The 15,570-nt window shown below is 44.9% G+C and overlaps 1 pseudogene; it reads right to left on the reverse strand.

Moving 5' to 3' along the window:
- Window positions 1–13,717: 13,717 nt before the first annotated feature.
- Window positions 13,718–14,634, reverse strand: LOC108540533 (calponin-2 pseudogene; annotated as a pseudogene).
- Window positions 14,635–15,570: the final 936 nt, after the last annotated feature.

The raw sequence follows: 15,570 nt of genomic DNA on the forward strand, positions 1-15,570 counted from the left end.
GCGTGGTGCTTTCGATCTTGTACAGTTCACCGCGACTGCTGAGGTACTTGGCCATTCTTTAAAGTGTGTTTTCCCAAGGCGAACGCAGCCAGGCGTTAAAACTAAACATTTGTCCGTGACGCGCATGTTGCCAGGGGTCGAATTAGAAGGCGCTTTAATTCTGCTCACGCCTTGGCTGATGTGCGAATGAATGCAGTCCTCGGCTGGTTTATACAATAGCCAGAAGCATTGTCTTCTCATTTCAAAAGAGAAAAGCAACGTGGCGCCCAGCCTTGGAGGGCTCCGGCTCTACCCACCTCCCACCGTGTGGCTCGCCGTGCCTCCGAATTGACTGAGCACAGCAGCCTCCGGGAAGCACTGGCAACTCCGTTGCTCCATTAGCTCAACTGGTGGGAATTTATTCAGCAAAACTACTTCTAGAAACTGAATGTGTTAAATATAATCTGAAATTTGATCATGTTTTTCTTTGAATTTTATCAAGCTGATGTATTAATTGATGGAGGTTCTCCTTACCCCCCAAAATTTACAGTGCTATCTTCTCATGTGCTTAAGGATTTACCTGGAAATTAATATAACAGGGATTCCAGAGCTATCACTGGTGGTAATTTAACGAACTATCAGTCTAATATTTTATAAATATTAAGTATAAAATAGTCGTCAAGCCACGGTCAAACGTTTAACCTCAGATGGCAAAATTGTGGTAACAAAGTTATGACTTTTACTTGGAAATATGAGAGGAAAAAACCCAAGCTGACATAAAAATTGCTATTGTCGCAAGACAAAAAGACTTTTCGCTATCATCCTTAGAAAAAAACTTTCCCCAAAGTGAAGTAAGATGATGTCAGCATGAAAAATCCACTGAAAAAGACATGGTTTGGGCCGGGCGCGGTGGCTCAAGCCTGTAATCCCAGCACTTTGGGAGACCGAGACGGGTGGATCACGAGGTCAGGAGATCGAGACCATCCTGGCTAACACAGTGAAACCCCGTCTCTACTAAAAAATACAAAAAACTAGCCGGGCGAGGTGGCGGGCGCCTGTAGTCCCAGCTACTCGGGAGGCTGAGGCAGGAGAATGGCGTAAACCCGGGAGGCGGAGCTTGCAGTGAGCTGAGATCCGGCCGCTGCACTCCAGCCTGGGCGACAGAGCGAGACTCCGTCTCTAAAAAAAAAAAAAAAAAAAAAAGACGTGGTTTGGGTTTGCGCTCTAGATACCCTGCAGAATAATAGCACTTGTCTTACAGGAACATGGATTCACGTGTCTCCGTGAAACCTGTTGAAAGAAGCTATGTTGTGAGCTAGGTACATACACTACTCTTGCCATGTTTTGTTTGTTTGTTTGTTTGAGACGGAGTCTCACTCTGTCGCCCACGCTGGAGTTCAGTGGCGTGATCTCGGCTCACTGCAACCTCTACCTCCTGGGTTCAGGCGATTCTCCTTCCTCAGCCTCCTGAGTAGCTGGGATTACAGGTGCATGCCACCATGCCCGACCAATTTTTGTATTTTAGTAGAGAGGAGGTTTCACCATGTTTGCCGGGCTGGTCTCGAACTCCTGACCTCAGGTGATCTGGCCACCTCGGCCTCCCAAAGTGCTGGGAGGCCACGGCGCCCAGCCCTCTTGCCATGTTTTATAAGCATCCAACTCAAACTGCGGATTGGGACAAAAGATAATAAATGTTGCTTATTTTATAATGATAAAAGAATGTGGTTACTCTACTTGGAATAAAGATAAAAGAAGTATTTCTGTGTTTTACAAGCTGTTCAATTATTTGATGGTTGCTTATTGAAGAATCTGCCTACTAAACCACCTCAAACACTAATTGTGGTATACACATAATTTGGCTTATAATTGCTTATAATTAGTTGCTTCTCAACTACTATTATGCTTTTTTCCCAGTGCAATTTAAGTTAATATAAAAGTGCCAAGAATCTTGGCAAAGTAAATCCTTGTTAATTTGATACAGGATAATTTAAATAGAGTCTACCAACTGGATTCGTCCTTTGTCAAATATATCATTTTTCTTGTTATCTTGAAGCTCAAAATTCCTTGTATACTCTGGTTTCTCTTCGGATCATAGAAATAATAAAAATAAAAATCCCTTGTACTAAGTTGGTTAATCTTTGCTTAAATATTGTCCTGAACTCAATATGTCAAAAATACATTTATCATTATTTCTAAAATGATTTCCTTTCTCAGCCCCATTTCTATCAACAGTGACCATTTTTTCCCCACACTTCCAGTTTTTTAAAAACGCCTTGGCTGGATGCGGTGACTCATGCCTGTAATCCCAGCACTTTGGGAGGCAGGTGGATCACCTGAGGTTGGGAGTTTGAGACCAGCCTGACCAACATGGAGAAACCTCGTTTCCACTAAAATTACAAAATTAGCCAGGCATGGTGGCACATGCCTGTAATCCCAGCTACTAGGGAGGGTGAGGCGGGAGAATCGCTTGAACCTGGGAGGTGAAGGTTGCGGTGAGCCGAGATCGCATTGCACTCCAGCCTGGGCAACAAGAGCGAAACTCCATCCCAAAATAGATAAATAAATAAAAATAAATAAATAAAAATAAAAATGCCTCATTGGCTATAGCACTTTGCACACAAAACACTTACTTAAAGGACTCCCATTCACTAGGCCTTCTTAAGATACCTCTGATTGTACTCCTTCCCTTTATTCTCTTTAGTAATCATTCCTAGTAAGATCTTACTCAAATTTTAAAAAATCCTTACTTGACCCCACTTTTACCTTCAGCTATCACCCAATTCCTCTGCTTCCCTTAACAGCAAAACTCCCTAAAAGATGTAAAGACATGTCTATACTTGTGGTCCCTACCTCCTCATCTCTCCTTCAAATTCTCCAGATGGGTGTTTATTCCTAGCACTTGATTGAAATGGCACTTCTCAAAGCCCACTTCTTGCCAAAGCCAGTGGTTGCCAAAGCCATTGAGACCAGTAAATGGTCTCAATCCCCATTTACTCAATCTTTCAATAGCTTGTGACACAATTAACTATGCCTGCCTTCTAGAAACAAGTCTCCAGGCTTTCCTGACATATCTCTTTTTTGGTTTTCCTTGGAATTTTCTTCCCAATGCTTCAGTGCTCTTGGCTATGCCTCTGCCCTCTTTTCTACATACATTTTCTCCCTAGATGACCTACATCATCCAGTCTATGGCTTTATGACCCGCCCATAATATTAATGACTTTCAAATTCGTATCTCCAGCCCAGACATCTTCCTTGAATTTCAGACCTTTGAGACAGTTGCCTGACTACTTGAATGCCTAACAAGCACATAGAAGCTAACATTACTAGAAAAGAGCTGTTCACAGCAAAATCTGCCTCCTCCCCACAAAAGCAAAAACAAATTAACAAAAGCTCAGCTGTCCTCAACTCAAGCTTCCCGCTGACCTCTTTGTCTCCACTCTCATCTCTTCTTACCTCTTTATGGTCCACTCTTTACACAACAAATCACCTCATTAAATAGCAGTTGCTTAAACTCAAAATCATCAATGATTCCATTCTTTCCTGCATTGTCCTACATCCAACTCATAATTAGCCTTGTTGATATTCCTAAAACATTTCAAGAATTTGTTCTCTCTGCCTTCATTTATACCACCATCCTAGTTCAGAGCACAAAATTAGCTCCCCTGAACTATGGCTGTAGCTTTCTAACTATAGTAGTGTTTGTCTTCACTTTGCCACCTCACTTGATTTAACACAGAGCAGCTAGAGTGATTGTTTTTTGTTTTCATTTTTTAAAATGTCTCCATAGCCCAAGATGGAATGATGTTTTTAAAACATAAGCCCAATTATGACACTTATTAAAATTCTCCAGTGGTTTCCCATGACACTTAAAATAAAAATGTATTACCCTGGCCTTCAAATCCTTATGTGATTTGATCCTGAATTAATTATCCTCTAACCTCATTTCTACCATTCACTCTCTGTACTCCATCCATACTGACCTGTCTCCCTTTAGGTCATTTTCATTTATCTGAAATGCTCTTTCTCTCCCTTTTGGTATGGCTTGTTCATTCTTGTCATTTACATCTTAGCTTAAATGTTGCCTCTTCTGAGAAGTCACTAAGCTACTATAGCAAAGAGATCCCAAATACAATAACTCAAAGATTAAGGTTTATTTCTCTCTCACATAACAGTACAGAGGTAGGCAGGTAGTCTAGGGTGAGTGGGCAGCTCTGTTCTATGAGATCATTCAGGGAACCAGGTTCCTTCTAACCCATTTTGACCATAGAGTAAAATCTTTATTCTCATTATTGAAGCTGACTTAATCTGTCCACAGTCTAGCCTGGAAGAAGAGGAAAAAAAGAAAGGGACAAAAACTACTTTCCTTATAAAAACAAGATATGGAAACTTTTTTTGTTGTTTTTATTTTGAGACAGGGTCTCACTCTGTCACCCAGGCTGGGGTGTAGTGGCTCCATCTTGACTCATTGCAGCCTCAACTTCCCTGGGCTCAAGTGATCCTCCCACCTCAGCCTCCCACATAACTGCGACTACAGGCAAGCGCCACCATGCCTGGCTAATTTTCGTATTTTTAGTAGAGACCAGGTTTCACCATGTTCCCCAGGCTTGTCTTGAACTCCTGGACTGATGATCTGCCCACCTCAACCTCCCAGAGTGCTGGCATTACAAGCATGAGCCACCATATCTGGCCTTAGATTCAATTTAAAGTGTCCAAGTAGTGTGCTGGAACTGGCTTCCTACTGTTTGTGAGAGCTAATTGTTACACTCTCAGAAATTTGGGGAGTCAGTTGACATCACAGTGGTGGTTTGAAATTAGCCATGTTGTGCGTATTTACGTCAGTGAAATTGGCAAACTATAATCAGGGTTCTCCATACCCTCAGCTGGGTGATTGTTAAACACATACCGGTTGTTAAACGTTTACCAGCATTCCTCTGGTTTCACAAATCTATCACATTGATGGTGTTGAAAACATGGTTTTCTTGGCTAGGCACAGTGGCTAATGCCTGTAATCCCATCCCTTTGAGAGGCTGAGGCGGGAGGATCGCTTTAAGCCCAGGAGTTCAAGACCAGCCTGGGTAACATAGTAAGACCCCATCTCTATTTTAAAAGAAGAAAGAAAAAGAAAACATGATTTTCTCTAATGTCAATGCAAGTTTTACTGCCCAAGGCTGTTGTGGGACTTCAGAGATTGTAAGTGAGAAAAGTGTTTTAGAAACTGTAGGCCGAGTGCAGTGGCTCATACTTGTAATCCCAGCACTTTGGGAAGCCAAGACTGGCGGATCACCTGAGGTCGGGAGTTCGAGACCAGCCTGACCAACATGGAGAAACCCCGTCTCTACTAAAAATACAAAATCAGCCGGGCGTGGTGGAGCATGCCTGTAATCCCAGCTACTCAGGAGGCTGAGGCAGGAGAATCACTTGAACCCAGCAGGCAGAGGTTGCGGTGAGCATCTCGGTGAGCATCGCTCCATTGCATTCCAGCCTGGGCAACAAGAGTGAAACTGTTTCTCAAAAGAAGAAGAAGAAGAAGAAAAAAAAGAAACTGTAAAACACCATGTAAAGATACAGTATTGTTACTGCAAAATACAGAAGAAATAGAAGCTAAAGTCATGGAGAAAGAAACAACACGGTAATGCCTCAGATTACATTGAATTACATTAATTTTGCTTTGTTTTGTTTTTTTGAGACAGAGTTTCCCTCTTGTTGCCCAGGCTGGAGTGCAATGGCACGATCTGGCTCACTGCAACCTCTGCCTCCCAGGTTCAAGCGATTCTGGAGCTTCAGCTTCTGGAGTAGCTGGGACTGCAGGCACCTGCCAACATGCCTGGCTAATTTTTGTATCTTTAGTAGAGATGGGATTTCGCCATGTTGACCAGGCTGGTCTCTAACTCCTGACCTCAATTGATCCCCCATTTCAGCCTCCCAAAGTGCTGGGATTACAGGCGTGAGCCATTGCACCTGGCCTATATTTTCTTTTTATGTATTTACTTTTTCTGTTATAATCTCAACTATACTTATTCTGTCATTTAAATGATTAAAAAAGTAATTGGGCTAGCACAGTGGCTCATGCCTGTAGTCCCAACTAATTGGGAGGCTGAAGCAGGAGGATTGCTCAGAACCCAGGAATTTGAGGTTACAGTGAGTTATGTTTGAGCCACTGTACTCCATCCTGGACAAGAGAGCAAGACTGTCTCTAAAAAAAAAAAGAAAGAAAGAAAGAAAAAAAAGAAAAAAAGAAAAAGTAATTGTTTAGAAAGTGTTGTTGGAGGCTGCGCGCGGTGGTTCACGCCTGTAATACCAACACTTTGGGAGGCCGAGGTAGGTGGATCACCTGAGGTCAGGAGTTTGACCTGATCAACATGGTGAAACCCAGCCTCTACTAAAAATACAAAAAATTAGCTGGGTGTGGTGTTGGGCGCCTGTAATCCCAGCTACTCGGGAGCCTGAGGCAAGAGAATAGCTTGAACCGGGGAGGCAGAGGTTGCAGTGAGCCAAGACTGCACCATTGCACTCCAGCCTGGTTAACAAAAGCGAAACTCTGTCTCAAAGAAAAAATAAAAAAGAAAGTGTTGTTGGAGCTCAGAAACCGATACCACCATATATGGCTTGGTGAACTGAGGAAGCCTCAAGGTCTCTCTGACTTACACCTCTCCCTACCCCCACCCTCTGTAAAATAGGAGTTTCTTTATCTTCCTAAGATCTAGACCATCAAAAAAAATTAATTTTTTTCTCCTCCCTGGAAGACCAGGAGTGTAGCTTTCCTGAACATAGCTTTTCACAGGATCATGTACAATTTAATCTCTGTTCCCTGATCCATTCATTCTCCCTAGTAACAGAATTCTTTTCCCTACTTCCACAACCTGTTTTGCTAGCGCGTGGTCTATAAGCTTCTGAATCACAATGTGGGTGGGCAATGACTCTGTGATTTTCCTCTTGTGCTCGTTATGTACTTGTTAAATAAATTTGTATGCCTGTTCTTCCATTAAACTGCCTCATGACAGTGATTTTCAGTGAACCTTCAGAGGGTCAAGGGGAAAGCCCTCCTTTGATCCCTACAGTGTATAAAATATGCATAAAGTCAATGTTAAAAAACCTTTACATTTCCATTTTATATTACATTTACATTATTTTATGGAAATTGTAAAATAATCAGGAAATTATTTTCAGATATTTCCAAAAGCTATATTTCCTCTAACCTTGATTATCTATTAAAACTTTAAGGCCGGGCCGGCGGTGGCTGCAGGCCTGTAATCCCAGCACTTTGGGAGGCCTGAGAGGGCGGGCGGATCACAAGGTCAGGTGATCGAGAACGCATCCCCCTGAGCTAATATGGTGAAACCCGTGCTCCTACTAAGAATACAAAACTAGGGCGAACTAGAGCGGGCGGCACTGTAGTCCCAGGCTACTTGGGGGAGGCCCGGAGGCAGGAGAATGCGTGAACGCTGGGAGGCCGGAGCTTGGCAGTGAGCTGAGATCCGCCCACCCCACCTCGCAGCCTGGGCCGGCCGAGGCCCAGACTCCGTCTCAAAAAAAAAAAAAAAAAAAAAACCAACTTTAAAACAATCAATAAATGAACTAAAATTAATAACAAAACACAAAATTATGTAGATAAGGCTAAAGTTTTTTAATTTAATTTTTTGAAAATTTAATGAAGGCCAGGCACGGTGGGTCACGCCTGTAATCCCAGCACTTTGGGAGGCCAGGCGAGCAGATCACCCGAAGTCAGGAGTTCAAGACCAGCCTGGCCAACATGGTGAAACCTCATCTCTACTGAAAATTCAAAAATCAGCTGGGCGTGGTGGCAGGCACCTGTAATCCCAACTACTCAGGAGGCTGTGGCAGGAGAACTGTTTGAACCCAGGAGGTAGAGGTTGCAGTGAGCCGAGATTGCACCATTGCACTCCAGCCTGGGCAACAGAGTGAGACTTCACCTCAAACACACACACACACGCACAGAAAGAAAGAAAATTTAATGAAAGTTTATTAAACATTAAACATTTTAATAAAATTAAACTATCTGCAATTCGGGCTGGGCACAGTGGCTCACACCTGTAATCCCAGCACTTTGGGAGGCTGAGGTGGATAGATAACCTGAGGTCAGGGGTTCAAGACCAGCCTGGCCGACATGGTGAAACCCCGTGTCTACTAAAAAAATCCAAAAATTAGCCAGGCATGGTGGCACATGCCTGTAATCCCAGCTACTCGGGAGGCTGAGGCAGGAGAATTGCTCGAACCTGGGAGGTGGAGGTTGCAGTGAGCCAAGATCATGCCACTATGCTCCAGACTGGGTGACAGAGCGAGACTCAAGAAAACAAACAAACAAAAAAAAATCTGCAATTCTAACATTCCATGTCCCTTTTGCTACAAATGTAAAGAATCAGTATCACACTTTGTTACATCTATACAAACATTTAAAAATAATATAAAAGTGCTCAGTTTTGCAGAATGTTCCTCAGCTACCCATCTGAAATTTCATCCTAATTTGTGAGCATCTCTGGTGTCCTAAGAAAAGCAAGAAAATGCTTGACACTAGGAAAAGATACTCTGTTAAGCCAAAAGCTATTGCTTTCACACTGAGAGGAAGAATTTATTTGACAAGCTAATTATTTTGTCTTTTCTCTTATCGAACTGTTTCTGCTGTTCGGAATCCTCCCCACATTCTGAAGCAAGGTCTTTCTCCTACTTCAACAGCAGCAGAAACCATAAGGCTTTATGGCATTTGTATTCGGTTCCCTTTTGTTTTGTAGACATAGAGCAAGTGATGTGAAGTGTTTCCTTGGGGTCTAATAGGTGTTATTTCCAGGAGTGGATGTTTAAGTTTGCAAGTCATACAATGCCAGCCTGTATGCTGGATTCCAAGTAACAAAAATATCTGTGTGTCATTTAATAAACACATTTTGGCATTTATTTGTGACATGCAGGGTTAAGGGCAGGGGCCCCTCCTGCTGGGTCTAGGGGTGATGCTAGTTAGAGTTTACAAAATGAAGTCCCCAAAACTCCCCAAACTTCCCTAGTCTTTCTAGGCCACTGGTAGACAAAGTTAGAAAGTTAAGGGGTCCCATTAATCAGTATTGTTGGGGTCTGACCCCATGATTGGAGTCTCACAAATCACTATCTCAAAACATGTCAGATTGAAATTTAAAAGCCTATGTTTTCTGAGGACAAATATTTATACAAATTCAGTTACTGAGTTTATTGCTCATAGTAAGTTTTTTTATATAAAACATTTATAATTTATTGGTCTTTTGGGGGAATTAGATGCTTCACCACTGTATTACAGCTGAGCCATTAATTTTGTAGCTTCATCAACATTAACTGTTTCACTTTAATGATTCTCTGCAGGAGAATCAGTTCTTCCTGCAGAGATTTTTTTAAAAGGCCTTTTGAGAAGTGTACAGGTTCCTTTTGTATATTTACAAAACTTTATTTACTCTGTTAATTTTCATCATTTATAATGTTTATCTTCTTAAAATTAGTGGTAACTCAGGCTGGGTGTGGGGGCTCACGCCTGTAATTCCAGCACTTTGGGAGGCCAACGTGGGCGGATCACCTGAGATCAGGAGTTCAAGACCAGCCTGGCCCGTCTCTAATAAAAATACAAAGTTAGCCGGGCGCGGTGGCTCAAGCCTGTAATCCCAGCACTTTGGGAGGCTGAGACGGGTGGATCACGAGGTCAGGAGTTCGAGACCATCCTGGCTAACATGGTGAAACCCCGTCTCTACTAAAAAATACAAAAACTAGCCAGGCGAGGTGGCGGGCGCCTGTAGTCCCAGCTACTTGGGAGGCTGAGGCGGCAGAATGGTGTAAACCCAGGAGGCGGAGCTTGCAGTGAGCTGAGATCCGGCCAGTGCACTCCAGCCTGGGCGACAGAGTGAGACTTACTCCAGAGGCTGAGGCAGGAGAATCGCTTGAACCCAGGAGGCAGAGGTTGCAGTCAACCGAGATCACACCATTGCGTTCTAGCCTGGGCAACAAGATCTGTGATCCCAGATACTCAGAAGGCTGAGACAAGAGAATTGCTTGAGCCCAGGAGGTGGAGGTTGCAATGAGCTGAGATTGCGCCACTTCGCTCCAGCCTGGGCGACAGAGCGAGACTCTGTCTAAAAAAAAAGAAAAAAAAAAAAAAAGCAGAATCAGGTTTATGTTTCCCAGAGTTAGGAAGCTTCTACTTTGTAGAAGTGAAGTAGCCCTAAGTAAAAGTTGTGTGTATCTACAGTCAAGACTCATTCCAACTTAAAAAACCGAACTTGGTTTTCCTATCGTGAGGACCACAAGTCTACAAGTTAAGAGTTTACCATCAGTTTGTAATGCTTCAAGCTTAAATACTAATGTCAAGTATCAGATATTTGAGAAGAGCTTTCAACATTAAAGACAGAGAAAGAGAAACCAAAGTAAATAGGCCAAATGCAGTGGCTCACGCCTGTAATCCCAGCAGTTTGGGAGGCCAAGGCAGGCAGATCACTTGAGGCCAGCCTGGCCAACATGGTGAAACCCGCCGTCTCTACTAAAAATACAAAAATTAGCCAGGCGTGGTGATGCGAGCCAGTAATCCCAGCTACTCGGGAGGCTGAGTCATAAGAATTGCTTGAATTCGGGAGGTAGAGTTTGCAGTGAACTGAGATCTCAACACTGCACTCCAATCTGGGCAACAAAGCAAGACTCTGTCTCCGAAAAAAAAAAAAAAAAAGTGAATAGGCATAAAAGGAAACAAGAGGAAACAGAAACAATACAGGAAGTAGAAGGAAACTTCCAAGGATAAAAGACCATTATTATACCCCATACAAATAAGAGAAAGCACTCTATCCATAAAAAAAACAAACAAACAAACAAAAAAACAGAACAATCACACAAAACCGGAATAGTGTGAATAGGAGAATTCAAATAACTAAAAAAGAATGCTAGGAAATTAAAGCTAGGATTGCTGAGATTTTTTAAAAATTGGAGACTGGGCAACATAATGAGACTCTATCTCTATAAAATAATAAAAAAATTAGAGAAGCGTGGTGGCACCTGCCTGTAGTCCCAGCTACTCCTGCAAGAATCACTTGAAACTGGGAGGTGGAGGTTGCAACGAGCTGCAATCACGCCACTGCACTCCAGCCTGGGCAACAAAGCAAGACTCCATCTCAAAACAACAACAACAAAAAAGATTTTAAATCTCTAATAGGTCACAATCAAAGGACAAAGAATCAAAATGCATTGAGCTTCGCAACAGCAACATTGGAAGCTTAAAGACAATGGAGCAACACCTTTAACATTTGGAGTAAAATTATTATTTTATTTTTCATTTTGTTTTATTTTATTTATTATTTATTAATATATTTTTGCAATGGAGTCTCGCTCTGTTGCAAGAGCAAGAAGCTGGAGTGCAGTGGCGTGACCTTGGCTTACTGCAACCTCAGCCTCCCAGGTTCGAGTGATTCTCCTGCCTCAGCCTCCTATGTAGCTGGGATCACAGGCGTGTACCAGGGATCACAGGCATGTACCACCACACCTGGCTAAGTTTTGTGTTTTTAGTAAAGACGAGGTTTCACCATGTTGACCAGGCTGGTCTCAAACTCCTTACCTCAGGTGATCCATCCACTTTGGCCTCCCAAAGTGCTGGGTTTACAGACAGGAGCCACTGCGCCCAGCCTATTTTATTTTATTTTATTTCATTTTATTTCATGATATTATTTTTTGAGACGGAGTCTCACTCTGTTGCCCAGGCTGGAGTGCAGTGGCACGATCTCGGCTCAGTGCAACCTCTGCCTCCTGGGTTCAAGCGATCCTCCCACCTCAGCTTCCTGAGCAGCTGGGACCACAGGCACACGCCACTACACCTGGCTAATTTTTGTGTTTTGTGTAGAGACTGGGTTTCACCATCTTGCCTGAACTCCTGACCTCAAGTGATCCACCCGCCTTGACCTCTCAAAGTGCTGAGATTACGGGCCTGAGCTACCGCGCCCGACCAGCCAATTAATAAAAGCAAGGGATCACCACAAATTTAAAAATCAGAAGTAAAATGTGATTGTCTGTGTGTGTGTATGTGTCTGTGTGTTTTGTTCTTGTTTTGTTTTTGCTTTTTTCTGAGATGGAGTCTCGCTCTGTCACCCAGGCTGGAGTGCAGTGGCACGATCTTGGCTCACTGCAACCTCCACCTCCCATGTTTGAGGGATTCTCCTACCTCAGCCTCCCAAGTAGCTGGGACTTACAGACACATGCCACCACGTCTGGCTCATTTTTGTATTGTTAGTACAGACGGGGTTTCACCATGTTGGGCAGGTTGATCGCAAACTCCTGATCTCAGGTGATCCTTCCACCTTGGCCTCCCAAACTGCTAGGATGACAGGCGTGAGCCACCTTGCCTGGTGTGTGTGTGTTTTTTTAATAACATAGAATGGTATTATAATTAGGGCAATAGAATGAAAATATTAAATTATTTAACTTCTCTTTCTGGCTTATTCTGCAGTCTTCTTATTTGAGAAAGATAAAAACTGGAATAATTGGAACAATAAACTATGCGTATAAATATATTATCTCTCAGGATATATATATATATACATACATACACACTTTTTTTTTTCTTCTTACAGAGGTTTTACTGCGTTTGGTCCACAGTCATATTTCACATTATCTCATAGGGCAGGGCTCCTGGGTGGGGGTCCCTGTGTAGTACTTGGTGGGGCGTATGGCCAGGGGAGATGGAGCAGTATAGCTGGTCAGGCCCAGAAGGGGAGAAGGAGGGCTGGAGGCTCCTTAAAACCTACTGAGGGGCCGGGCATGGTGGCTCACGCCTATAATTCCAGCACTTGGGGAGGCTGAGGTGGGTGGATCACCTGAGGCTGGGAGTTTGAGACCAGCCTGGCCAACATGGTGAAACCCCTTCTCTAATAAAAATACAAAAATTAGCCAGGCGTGGTGGAGCACCTACAGTCCCAGCTACTTGGGAGGCTGAAGCAGGAGAATCCCTTGAGCCAGGGAGGTGGAGGTGCAGTGAGCCAAGATCTCGCCACTGCACTCCAGCCTGGGCAACAACAACAACAACATCAACAACAAAACTGACTGAGGCCATAGTGGAGGGGGGTGGTTAGCATGGAGAGGGGCTCAGGCTTAGCCCCAACAACGCAGAATTCCACTTCATTGTACCGGCCTCACTTTCCCACCGGCCCTGGGGCAGGTCTGAGGGTCTGAGGTCTGTTGGTCTGAGGGTTCTAGGGAAATGCAGCCACTTGGCAGCCTGAGATATTTAGCATGGTGGCCAGGCCCCCTTTCCCAGGGGACTCATTTCCCAGCACCCTCTCCACTGTCCCTGCCCCATTCCTCGGGGGAAAAAAAAGTATTTTTCTTTTGTTAATACTTCTGAAACCTTTGCGGGTACAGAAACCACAAACTGATAGGCTGACAAAATGGGGAAGAGACAAGGCAACCGGAAACCTTCGGGGACTGGTTCCCTCCAAGCCTAAGTCTCTTCTCCCCAGCACAGCTTGGCCCACAGCCTGGACTTGCCAGCAGACACCCTCACCCTACACGTATCGGGATATGGCTTTGACCCCTTCCCCCATAGCCCGGTGGCTCAGCCCTACGAAGGACCAAGGCAAGGGGGAAAAAGACCTGCTCCCTGATCCCACACCTCCACTCACAGATGCTGGGTTGATTGGCAACACTGAACAGGTTAAGAAAAAAGAAAGACGAAAACACAGAAAAACCCAAAAACTCAGACGGGGAGACGTTGTGGGCAGAGAGCGTGCTGGGAGCCTCAGTAGCCAGCCTCCTCCTGGTAGTAAGGCGGATATTCAGGGACCTCCATTGGACCCGGGCAGTCGCTGGCGCCCAAGGGAGCCCCATTGGCCACTGTGCCTTAAGGGCAGAACTTGGGGTCCTCTATCTGCTGGCACAGGCCAAAGACCTGGCCGCTCTGCTTGGTGCCCTGCGTGCCCATCTGCAGGGACATGGAGGAGTTGTCACACTTGTTGGTTCCCAGCTTGGTGTCAACCAGGTGCCGGGGGCTGTCATGCCCACCTGGCTGGCACACTTGTTTGTACCCATCTGGAGGCTGATGGTTGAGTGGTCCATGGGGGGCAGGAGGTGGTTCTTGGGGTTGTAGAGATGCCTCCTGGTGCCGTCGGCAGTCATACCCGACTGGCTGGTGCATTTGTTGGTGCCCATCTGCAGCCCGATGGCGCACTGGCCAGCCTTTATGGTGGCATCGTCAAAATTCTGCTTCTGCTTCTCCCAGTACTTAAGGCCGATGTCCACCCCGCTCTGCAGCCTCTTAGTCTTGGCCTTCCCCACCAGGGCGAGAAGAGACACCTGCACCTGCCTCATGTTCCCACTCTCAAACAGGTCGCTGGCTTCGAACAAGTCCACGGTGTTCATGCCTTCCCTGACGATGGGCTTGATGAAGTTGGAGAGGTTTTCTAGCTGGTGCCAGTTCTGCATGGAGCGGTTGATCTTGGGGACTGAGTCCTGCTGTAGCTTGTTAATGAGTGTGCATAAGACAGTCCCGTCCTTCAGGCCCTCCCGGAAGTCGGGGCCGATGAAGAGGCCGGTGAGTCCCTGGATCCGGCTGCGGAGCTCTGCCTCCTTCTGGAGGTCATATTTGCACAGGAGCCGGTTCTTGACCTGGGCGGACAGCCAGTACGAGGAGTCCTTGTTGACCTGCGTGGAGCTCATAGCTGGCGGGCGCGGCGGTGGGGTGGGATGGGAGGGGACTGGACTGCCTGGCGGGCGCGGTCTGGGACGCGCTCCTCTCTGGTTATTTTTATGTGGTCTGGGCATGGTGGCTCACAGTTGTAATCCCAGCACATTGGGAGGCCAAGATGGGAGCATCACTTGAGTCCAGGAGTTTGAGACCAGCCTGGACAACAGAGCAAAACCATATCTCTACCAAAAAGGAAAAAAAAAGTTATTGGGGGCGTGGTGGCAAGCGCCTGTAGTCCCAGCTACTCGAGAGGCTGAGGGGAAGGACAGCTTGAGTTCAGGAGTTCTAGGCGATAGTAAGCTATCATCAGTCTGCTGCATTCCAGCCTGGGTGACAGAGCCAGACCCTGTTTCTAGCTCAATCAATCAATCAATCTGTAGTGATATCTATATATATATATATATATTTCTTTCTTTCTTTCTTTCTTTCTTTCTTTCTTTCTTTCTTTCTTTCTTTCTTTCTTTCTGTCTCTCTCTCTCTCTCTCTCTCTCTCTCTTTCCTTCCTTCCTTCCTTCCTTCCTTCCTTCCTTCCTTCCTTCCTTCCTTCTTTCTTTCTTTCTTTCTTTCTTTCTTTCTTTCTTTCTTTTTTGAGACAGAGTTTCGCTCGTTGCCCACGCTGGAGTGCTATGGCACGATTTCGGCTTGCCACAACCTCCACGTCCCCAGGTTCAAGCGATTCTCCTGCCTCAACCTCCCGAGTAGCTGGGATTATAGGCATGCACCACCACGCCCAGCTAATTTTCTATTTTTAGTAGAGACAGGATTTCTCCATGTTGGTCAGGCTGGTCTACAACTCCCGACCTTAGGTGATCTGCCTGCCTTGGTCTCCCAAAGTGTTGTGATTATAGGCGTGAGCCACTGTGCCTGGCTATAGTGATATTTTTTTTTTTTTTTTTTTTTTTTTTTTT

Source organism: Rhinopithecus bieti, unplaced genomic scaffold (genome assembly GCF_001698545.2).
Source record: "Rhinopithecus bieti isolate Rb0 unplaced genomic scaffold, ASM169854v2 scaffold_18548, whole genome shotgun sequence".
In the NCBI taxonomy this organism is placed as follows: domain Eukaryota; kingdom Metazoa; phylum Chordata; class Mammalia; order Primates; family Cercopithecidae; genus Rhinopithecus; species Rhinopithecus bieti.